Below are 11,658 nucleotides of genomic sequence, written 5' to 3'. Positions count from 1 at the left end.
AACTCTTTTCTTTTAATAATAAATTTGATTTGATTTCAAGTTTCTTTCTTTTATTTACCTGATTATCAATTTTGTATAAGTTTTGAGTTTTATCAAATTATTATTCTTTTTGGACATACTGGAAGATTATTAATTGACCGTGTGTATAGATGAATGGAATAATGGTCCGGGTGCGGTAAAAAAAAAAACTCAAATAGTAGATAATTATACTATTTTATTGAGCCAACGTTTCGCCCCACGTTGCAGGACTTAAATAGTATAATTATCTACTATTTGAGATTTTTTTTACCGCACCCGGACCATTATTCCATTCATTTATTATTCTTTTTAGTTTATGTAAATATTTTTTATTTTTAAAGCTTTTCATTTTTTTTTTTTTAATATGCAATATATGTGGTTAACAAAATTTGACGTTTTTTTTTTTTTTCATATCGAACACCATTTACGGTTTACGTATTTATACCATAAGTTTTCAATATAATTGGGGAAAAAAAAATTTGAACAGCCTATCCGTCATTCCACGCTTTGTATTCTGAATGGAATATTTCCGAGTAGTAGTTCGAAAAGTTAAGCATTGGTACGTCTCTAGAAATTTTGAAAATTTTAAATGAATTTCTTTCGAAAATCAAGAGACAGATAGAGTGCCCAGATCTGTTTTTTGAATCACCTCACCACAGCGGTCACAGCTGTTTTTTCTGTCAATATTTTCCAGCCTTTGTTTACCCTGGAGGATGGATTATAATGGAAGGGTACGCTACCAGGAAATATGAAGCAAAAAAGGAGGATTTTATGATGAACTCGAGGGGCATTGCAGAGGAGTCGGAGCCATTCATCGGTTTCCTAAAGTTCAGATTACAATGCGGACATTCCTAACCTTTCCTTAACATTCCTACCATCAACGTAAACCTCAGCCACGTAGTTGTGCCCAACTCCCCACGTTTTGGCTGCGCTAGGCTTTGAAGGAGAGTGGGATCCACATCACACATTAGTGTGGTGGACTCAGTAAATTATAATTTATAGATGAGCCCACCTCCGTAATAAGGAATAAACCAACATTTTTGTGAAATTTTGTTTTTAGTCTATATCTTCCTTTTTTTTCCAAGAATTTTCATCAGACAATTTAAACCCAAAACATGTGTCAAAACACATGACATGATTTGTATTCAATGGATGGATGTGCGCGACTATTCAAAACTGATTGATTGCTCTTTGTAATTTTGTTAAAGACTTTATATAATATTAGATTTTTGATTAGATTTTATATGATATATCGTAGTGTGCGATAAGGTATTGTGCATTGATGTGACAGGAATTCAAGATATTAGTCATGACTGAACAGTTGAAAAGTAGAATTTCGGGAAAAAGGATCGTGGATGGGAAATAGGATATAACATTTTTTAAATCTAATATTAAGTTTATATATAGCAAAAAAACAAACAAAATAAAAAGCAAACATTAAATAAACTTTGAAATAAAAATCTAAATTTCTAGTGTTTCGAAAAGAATATTCAATTAAGATTAATTTATAGCTTAAAAAAAATAAATATCTCCCTGTTTTAGATAAATTAATAGAGATTGGCTAATTATCAATTAAATTCTAAGTCATTTATCAAAAAATAAAAACCATTGAAAATAAAATAAAATATTTCTTGCGAGAAAAAATGAATACAAAAATAAAGAAATAGAAACAGCTACATTTAGACAAAAATAGAGAAAACATGAAATATAGAAAATTATAATAAAAACATTTCTGGCGAGGAAGCATAAATTAACTGTACACTCGGGGTAACTTATATACAATGTTCAGTTGAAGACGTCCAGGTCACTTGATTTTGCTATAGTTACAGCTGGGAATCCATCCGACTGCCTGCAACGAACTTTACCCCCGCTAAACCAGACATATTTTATTTTTGCAGTCATTTTCTTCTGCCTGGCTAACCATTAGAGGTGTTTATTGGCAGAGGTCATGGCTTCACTCACATAGACGCGATGCGAGTCGTTCTCTTCCAAGCCTAGATGGCGTGTAGAGAAATCTCTCTTTATTCTTCACTGCTGCACTAGCTCATCTTTTACCGTTTGACGGACAAATCTTGCAATAATCAGACCTGGGATCCCTTCCTGTTTGGGCTTCAGTCTCACGGCATGATCAAGATCGTCCGGACTCAACTTGACACCCAGACCCGCTCCGACGCTAAGGATTGTGCCTGATTTGATGGGATTAATTGGACTTTATTTTAATCCTCCAGTTTTGAAACCATTCTTCAAGGGTTATGTATGATTGAAGAGATTGGAATACAATTTATGGGTGATCGGTATACGTGGTGAGGACTGTATTGGGATGGGTTGACACGTTAGCTGTATAAATTGTTCAAAGGATGGGACCAAGGGTACTACCCTGAGGAAAACCTGAGCAATTAGAAAAAAGGGATGAGTAGATACTATTGTGCTTTACTTTGAATAATATATTCGTGAAACAGGAACGGTTAATGAGAAAGTCATCAGTATAGATTAAAATAAAAATTTCCCACCTATAAATAATTTTTTTATTTTTAACCATTTTTCTGTCCCTAAGTTCATTTAGGTGAGCCTGGTCATAACGGATCGAATTACATGTTTGTGTAATAACAAATTTGTATTTTAGAAGCTAAATGAACATGGGCTGCATTACAGTAGAGCATATACTGATCATAGGATTGGCAATTAAGGAGGGGTTTCAAGGCAAATTTAATTGCGGATAGTGTTAATGGAGCTATTAGGCGGGCTAAATCATCAAGGGACACAATTTCTTGTCCAATTATGATGGAGTTATATTGTGTATAATCTCAAGGGGGCCTTAATAAGATCAAGTTGACTCGCTAACATGAGGAGCTGAGGGGCTTCTCAATCCCTCAGGTCTCTTAATGTTTTATTGGATGATCCAACAAAGACGTGAAGGCAAAACTTCCAGCAATGGGATAAAATAAACTTATAGAAAATAACTGAATTCAATCACAAAACATTCAATTTTGTTATTTATTTATATTTATTGTTTTATTTCCTGATCGGCTGGATGTTACGTGATTTTTTTTTCAGTTATTGTATTTTATGAATAATAATAACAAAAATTATTATAATTATTGGCGCGACAGACCGTGGAGGTCCAAGGCCTCGCGCGATGTACTTAGGAAATACGCGCGCGTTTCATGGCGTGGTTTTCATAGGTTTCACGGGTTCGTCACTCCCAAGCCTATTTTTGTGCCATCCATTGGCTAACGGGCCTCACAATTGCCGGGGGAGCCTGTGAATGAGTATTGTATAATTATATGCTTGAAAAAATCCCGGATAGGGCCGGGGACTCGAACTCACAACTTTGCGTTAGCAGACAGGCGCGTTACCACGCATTAATAACAAATAATAATGTTAATAATTATTAAATATCAATCGTAAATACTTAGGAAAAAATATTAACTACATAAAGCCATATAAACACTATGAAATTATTTAATAATAATCATAAAACTTCACAGTTTAATTATACATATGTTTAACGCTTCTTTAATGTTTCGGCTAAACATGGCCGTTTTTAAACATTTTCATTTTCACTCTCGATGTTCTAATTCCATAAATTACAGTTAAAAATTATATAAAAAATAGTCCATTAATTTCCTTCTATATCTGAAGTTTCACTCTCATTATACATGTCGAATGCAATTTTATTCATCTTAGTTACGGAATAATTGATAATTGATTAAATTAGTTATAAGCGAACAATGACTTAAAACACTGCCAAGCAGTCGGAGGAGGGTCAAGTGGCTGATTAAGCATTGTGGTAACTGGCCTTTGCAAGTGAAAACAAAATTGGAAGCAAACAGCTCCATTCAATCCATTCAATGCTACTAACTCTGTCCTATCTGCTTCTGTCCCCTACAACCACAGAAAATGGCGTATGATAAAGTCGATAGTTGCTTTATAATCCAACAAACTAATGAATGTTACTTGTATGAGTTTTCAAATTATATAAATTAAAATATCTTTTATTTGTGCACTTTTTACTGATTTATACATAATACAAACTACCTACTTGGCAATAAGCAATGGTGATTCCACCGTACACTTTCATACTGAAAAAACAAAAACCAATCAAAATATATTTATGAATAGAATGAAAGTAAAATAGAATTGATAAATGGAATGTGGTCCGGGTGCGGTCAAATTAAACTCAAATAGTAAATTGGTGTACTATCTTTATTTGAGCCAACTAATAAAAAACAGAATTAAGTCGCACTAAAATATAAAAATAAAATAAAGACGGTAAAGTTACTGCTGATAAAGGCGTTAAGAGCATTAAAGCCGCTAAGACCCTTGTCGGGGTTGTCTGGTCTTAGGCGATTTCTCCAGCCTGATATACTCTTTACAGAAGGCCCACGACAAGGCGTATTCATTAGTAGGTAAGAAAGGAAGGCAGTGCCAGGGGATGAGCCCTGGACACTGACTAGGTAGAGGAGGTCTAGGTGAGAGAGTCTAAGGCAGAGTAACAGTTCTAGTTGCCGAGATGAAGCGGACGGACTAGAACTGTCATGATAGGAGCCAGCTTACTAGTTGCCGAGATGAAGCGGACGGACCAGTAAGCTGATTAGGCTAGGTGCAGCTCTAGTTGCCGAAATGAAGCGGACGGACTAGAGCCGGGGAGAGACGGGAAATTACACTGGTTGCCGAGATGAAGCGGACGGACCAGTGTAACCGTTAGGAATTAGGTTACAATCTTAGATGCCGAGATGAAGCGGACGGACTAAGATTGCTGGAGAGAAGGAGAGGAAATTGGCCATCGTCTTAGGTGCGCGTACAGAAAAACAACTTTTGCGAGCGTAGATTGGCAATGAACTTCTCTATCTCAAGCAGTATATACGCCACCTGTGCCATGACTAGACCCAGGAAAGGATGTGGATCTACGATCGATTTGGGGGATTTAGAGTCCCTTATTTATAGGGCTAGTCCATGCGGCTGTGACCGAGAAGCGGTCAGTACATGTCTGCTTGAGATAGGTTCGTGCATTGCATTGTTATCATTTATTATTCATTGTACAGATATTGCTAAGTATTATGCACAGAAATTATTAATATATAAAAATTACAATATGTCTTTAACAAAAAGAACTATTATGTAAATTTGAGAGCTTCGGTGAGGCTCGAGGTGGAGCGCTCTGGTGAGTTGTGGTCGCACCGCTTGCTCCCTCTCGCTACACCCTCAATAGGTAGGATCTTGCTACTCTTACAACTCCAGTTGTCAAATTCATTTTACTGCAGATCTTGTGTTCGCTACCATTTAACTTTCGAGGTGGATTGCATGGATAGAGAAGAGTAATATGGATTGGAGTAAAAAAAGTGGATGTTTCGAAAGATACGGAAATGTAGAAAATCTGGTTGAAATAAGGTCAAGAATAATATATACCAACAGATATGATCCAATATGGAGCGTTCTTAGAATTTTGAATTGAAAGAATAAGTTTCATAAGTTATGATAAATAAGTTTGAAACAATTGAAATAGATACGTTTGAGATCGAATATTTTGCTATCCTCCACAGTCCAAAACCATAAGTCCGAGGTTATTCTTATAAGATCTTATCGATTGAGCGAGAGAAGTCCTACTTATAATTAGGAGGATTTAGGTAATAGAATATTATTAAATACGACTGGCGAATTGGAACTGAAAACGATATGTGTGCATTTTAATTCTTTAACGTTTATCGATGGGTTAAACATAACATGCTAAAATTTTCAAAAAATTTGGTTTATTTGAATCAGAATTTCCAATGCAGCTTTCACAAAGGAAGATCTGTGGACCTATGGACCATCTATTTTAACTACTAGCCCTACAATAACATGCCCACCATTGTTCGGAAAAAAAACTTTTGGTTTATGAAAAACTTTATCTGAGGAACAATCAGACGTACAGGTCTCTGTCAGCACTCAAATTAAAGATAGTCGAATACACCATAGTGTAGTTGATAACGAGGAACCAGTAGCTTCCATGATATTTGCCGAAATAAATTCACAAAATATTGATTTTCCGTTATTTGGAAAAAATGTTGTTTTTTGAAAAACTATACCTCGAGAACAATTCAACATAAAGAGCTCTATTGGAGCTTATATTTTAGAAAATTATCCTATTTTAAATAATAAGCTATGAAATGTTTTTGGTAGTTTTATAGATATATAGATATAGTTTCTCTGGAATAAAATAAACTTCAGCGGGTGTGAACCTTAAATACATCAATAATTACTTTTTAATGACATTTACTGTATCCCTTGTTAAAAATGAACGATTTTCTAGTAGAAAATAAAGTGCAATTATTTTTTTTACTTAAAGGAATCCAAAAATAAATTTTTAGGACTTCTGGAACAGCCGCCATTTTTCATTCCTCCTTACCATGGTCAGCAGTCATCATTTCAATTGTATACAAATTCTTGGGACCTAAGACTATCCGTCCAGAACCCGTGAAGCCCTATTACTGGTTATTTCATTTTATCTTTCTTCGCAGCTCAAAATAGTAAGTGAAGGATTTTCCTCTCAAAAATAAAAAGTACCTTTTTTTCTGTAGAGCTCATGACTCAGAGCCGAAGGTTAGGACTTGATGAGGGTCCTATACAACTGGCACTGCATAAAACGGAGTAATAGCGTGATTTTAAGGTTTCTTATGCGGCCAAAATAGCATTATAACATATTAACATTGGCGAGACGTTAAAACTTTAACGGACACCTGAACTGGACAATGTGGTGGAAAGAAACTAAATCCATCACTACCAGTTCCCACTCTGCTGTACCTGCTTCCAAATAAATGGCAATTTCTTTTTTTTTTTTTTTTTTTAATCACCGTTTGTGTTTTCTGTGTTACTGCTCAAGTCATGGGCGATTTTTTCTGAAGCTATGTTGAATAGCATACAGGTGAACTCATCAATATTACCTATATAAAATATAATATTCTATGAAATAACTTTATGGAAAGTTCTATGAAATAACTGGGAGCGTGGTTTGGCACAGTGTAATGAACTCCAAGGACCCGATTTCGAATCCGGCTTTGGCAGATAATGATTTTCTGTTTCACTGTAGCTGTTAGTAAGCCCTGTGTGAAAGGAACCCTCTGGGGTCCACCCAGCTGCACGAAGTGAGTTCCCGTAATTGGGTAAAAATCTGGTGATCAAGCGTGATTCTGTCCCAATTACCTCCTTCCAAAACTGTTAAAAGATTTTTTAGAGGAAGCTAAATTGAAAATTCGACAATTAAGCCATGTCCGACTATTTAAATGAGAGCAAAATCTAGCTAATTTTAAAGAACATTTAATTTCACTTTGATATAACAAGACTATTGAAAATCGATGAGGCCGTTTTCGGAAAAATCTTTGGAAGATGTGGAAGAAAGATGTGGATTCCATAAGTGGCACTTCTTGTAAATCGATTATAGTTTGAAAAGATTTTTAACGATGTAATCCAAAAGATAGAGAGATAAAAATGATGAGCATAATGTACTCTTGTAATGATAGATCGAAAATTTTCTTTGACATTTTTTATTTTAATGCAGCACTCATTCAAAGTCTTTAGACTGGATAATTAGAGGGAATTACATTTTATCATAATTTTTTTTACAAAGTGCACTCAAGTAAGGGGTATATAAAGTGAAATTTCTCTGATTAAATTTCCTCTCATCTTCCCTTGAGGTGCACGCTTCGTTAGGTTTACAAAATGAGCATTTTGATGCGGTAACAGGGTCAGCGTTCGGCAAATTTACTCCAAAACTAATAAAGGAAGGGATGGTCCAGAGCACTGCCCCTATAAACCTCCAACCTCGACTCTCTTTCGACAATGTTATTTCTAAGTACATTTCGGACTGACTACAAGTAATAATTACACAATTAGTAAAACGTTTACAGGCGATAAATATTTAGCATTTCTTAAAACAATTTAAATATTCGTCATAGAGGAAGTGTAGTGCTCATAAGATAGTTTCTCATAGCTGTAAATCAAATTTTCAATTAATAACAATAGAGATATATAAGACAAAATTGCGTTTTATAGGCTAAGTAACTATACTAAATAAGAATTGGGTATAATATCCTGCAACGTTTTTAGAATAGTGTTTGTAAGGCTGTGAAATTAAAAATTGAGATTATCGGACATTTCTATTTTATTAATAAAAATTTTTTTTTATTAATTATGGTAGAAAAGAGAGAACAGTGTAAAGTGTGACATGATTTCCTGTATGAAATTATGAGGTTTAAAGTACATGAATATGGGACAGTGGTTATGTTAATTTAATACAAATTTCATTCAACTGGAAGTTATTAACCTCAAAAATTTTTTTATGAATTGACTCACCAGACTTCCTAAAGAGAAAATCCAGATTCTATTTTATTTGTTTAGAGGTCCATTTTGAATTTAATATTTTTATGTTTTAGTTCTCCACTATGAAGTATTATAATTGGGACGGAAGCTAATCAGATAAAACATTAATTTTGTGGTGTTTGAAAAAAGATTATTTTTGTTGTGAGATATTTGTTTTTGTTAATATTCCTTTCTCTTCTCCTGCACCTGTTGACAGAATCAAGTAGAGGTCAGGATTTAGACAAAAAAAAAAGCTATATATCTCCAACCATTCTAAAGGCTTAGTTGAGTTTATTGATAATATATATTAACATATAATATCATCAATGAGACTACAAACATTTCTGTATTACTATTTCACGGAACCTTGTTATGAAATTGAGTAGATACGCCCGATAGTTTATTTTTGTTCATTTACTGGTGGAGTAAAACCTATTTGTAGGACAGTTTTAATTGTTGTATACGAAAACAATATTTTTGAAACCCCTTTTTAAACAACTGTCTATACAGTGGATAGTAACTGGAAATTACAAGCCCACATTCCAGGTTCAAAGAAAGACTGAATGAAGGATTTTATGAAGAGTAATTATGTATTGCATGTTCATACCTAGGAAAACAAAGAAATTGGTTCGAACATATGGCAATTGGAATTACCATAAACATATTATATTCAAGAGCATTGCAATGAACTAAAATTGAGTAAAACAGTAATTACAATTTAACCTACATATGCAATAAGAAAGCAACAAATATTTATGTGAATTTGTGTTTTATTCACAATTTTTCAAGAATTTTCATTTCATTCAGAATTTCACAGCATAAAACCGGGGCACAACCTTCCTCATTAACACTACAAGATAAAGATAAATAGGGCTTTGTGTTTTGTTGTCTAATATCGACATAGCTTGTAAAACAAATCTGTTCAGTTTCTTTTTGCATATGAGGGTACAATTTCAGTAACGAAAACAATAAAATTTACAATTTACGTCCATTCAATGTGTTTACATCCTCAAACCTAGCAATAGCGAAGCTCTGCTGGGTGTTATAGTAATAATCATTATATAAATCCGCGTGCTCAGTATTAGTTACCATCAAAGATGCAGGCCAACCCACAGATTCAATGCGAGGAGTATATGGTTACATACTCACTCAGAAAACAACAAACTGCCCCCAATGGTAGGGTATAAATATGGCTTAGAGCTCAATTACCTAATCACTAATTGGTGTGCTTGGGTGGTTGGAAAGTAGGGGGTGAGTCACCCTCCCTATCTTCCTCTTAGTCACCAATAGCACCCTTAGTCACACACCGGCAATATTCTCTCATCCACCTCATTTTCAACACTTTGATATGACCCCTTACATTTGGAAGATTGTACATAGGGAAAAAATGGGGAGGGGGAATCTGAAAACAATTATTAGATTGATTAAAGTGGGGAGAAAGGTTGGAAAGTATCGAAACACGATTTCCTGTTCTTTTCATAGCATAACCTTAAATATTACAAAAATAAAATTTCTCTTCAAATTGTTTTTTTCAAAGATATAAAACATTAATAAGGTAATTACTATCTTAACAAACACTTTTCAATACAATTATATTATATATTAATAAAAAATTATTTCTTCAACAATTCAAAGTTTTATAAAATAATCATCGACTTCTAAAAACATGGGTTGTAAAATAAGTTCGTAGCGTTTTTCAGTATTTCAATTTAATCCTCACTGTGTTTATAAAATCATGTTTACTTGGTCAATAATGTTTACATATTTTAAAAAAGGATTAGTTAAGTTACTTTCATGCATCAGTTTCAGCCGAGATTCCTTATATTTAAGTGGTATTTTTTTTGCTCAAAATGGAAGAGAAAAAAAAATTCATTTTTGTCATTTAATGATTTTTTTCTTTTTGGAAAGGAAACTCCGCTGCATAGACGGTTAACTAAATTTGCAGCGTGAATGGCGATGATGCCTTAGAAAAAAGCACCGTTCGTAAGTGGTTTGCTCGTTTCAGAACCGGAAATTTTGACTTGGAAGACGTATAATAAACCTCCATTTTCGTGTAGAAAATTTCATAATACCTTTTGTTTAAACAAAATCCTTAAGGATCAATTTCCGTAAGAAGTAAGGATTTTGTTCAAGGATTGAGGTGCTCATATTATTGAGGATATTGATATCGATATATGGATCAAAATATTATGACCAATGGTAATAATAACATAGAGAAATATTCTTAATTAAGGCAAATAGGACACCTGCAATATCTGAGAAAGTTCATACAATTTCCCCGTAAGGAAGGGTTGAAAGAATAGATATTCGATCAAGATAAGGACAAGCCTGGAAGTTCGCTTTTCGGTCCTCCTTTTTCCTGGGTTTACCTCTAGACCTCTCAGCCGTACCCGCCTCAATCAATTGGGTTGGGAGTTCCATTCCAGGCTCTCGTGAGTTATATTAGTTTAATATTTTTTGAGGATGTGCCAACCCTCCATTTTTGAAACATTATTGCCTCGTAACTTAGTTCTTACTTGGTTAATTTTCAAAACTCTAAATTAGAAACGTTTTGCGGCCAAAACACTCTTAGTATGTTTCTGAGACATCTATTTATGAAGTTATGCAACTTTTTTGTTCACTGTTAGATGACTTTCCACGGCTCACATGCATACAAAAGCGTAGATTTTAGATTGCTTATGAAGAACCGAACTTTTGTTATGGGCTTTTCTTATCCAACGTTCTACGTCCTGATCGGCTCCTCCATCCCGATTTTGGCTGACACTTCCAAGGTATGATAACTTCTCAATCCTTTCTAAAGTCTGTTCCTCTATAAACATATTTTCTATACTACTGTCATTCTACTTTCATATGGTGATGTCCAGTAAAAATAGCACAAAAAGATCTCGAAGCCTGGGTAATACACCTAGAGACTCTCCAGTAAAACAAAGACCTAGAAAATCAGTAAGAAACACACCACCTGAGACACCAGGTAGTTCAATTGATGACATGAACTCCCAACCTGGCCCTTCTAATCCAAGCGCAACCGAGGAATCGCCATTTTTCACGCCAAATCCATACGATGTTTTAATAAATTTACCAACAGACAACATGGAAGTTAACCAGACACCCAGAGAACCCAAGCCACCGCCAATATTCATCCAAAATATCAAAAATTTTAATATGTTTTGCCAACAAATCAATATTGTAGTTAACCCAGGTACATACATTTGTCAAAGTCGCATCAATGAAACGAAATTAATGTCAGATACCTCACACACATATAGGAAAATAATCAAATATCTATCAGAAACAAAAGCTGAC

This window comes from Halyomorpha halys, unplaced genomic scaffold, assembly GCF_000696795.3.
Source record: "Halyomorpha halys isolate HHAL.00 unplaced genomic scaffold, Hhal_1.1 Scaffold350.1, whole genome shotgun sequence".
NCBI lineage: Eukaryota > Metazoa > Arthropoda > Insecta > Hemiptera > Pentatomidae > Halyomorpha > Halyomorpha halys.
This window is presented reverse-complemented; position numbering follows the sequence as displayed.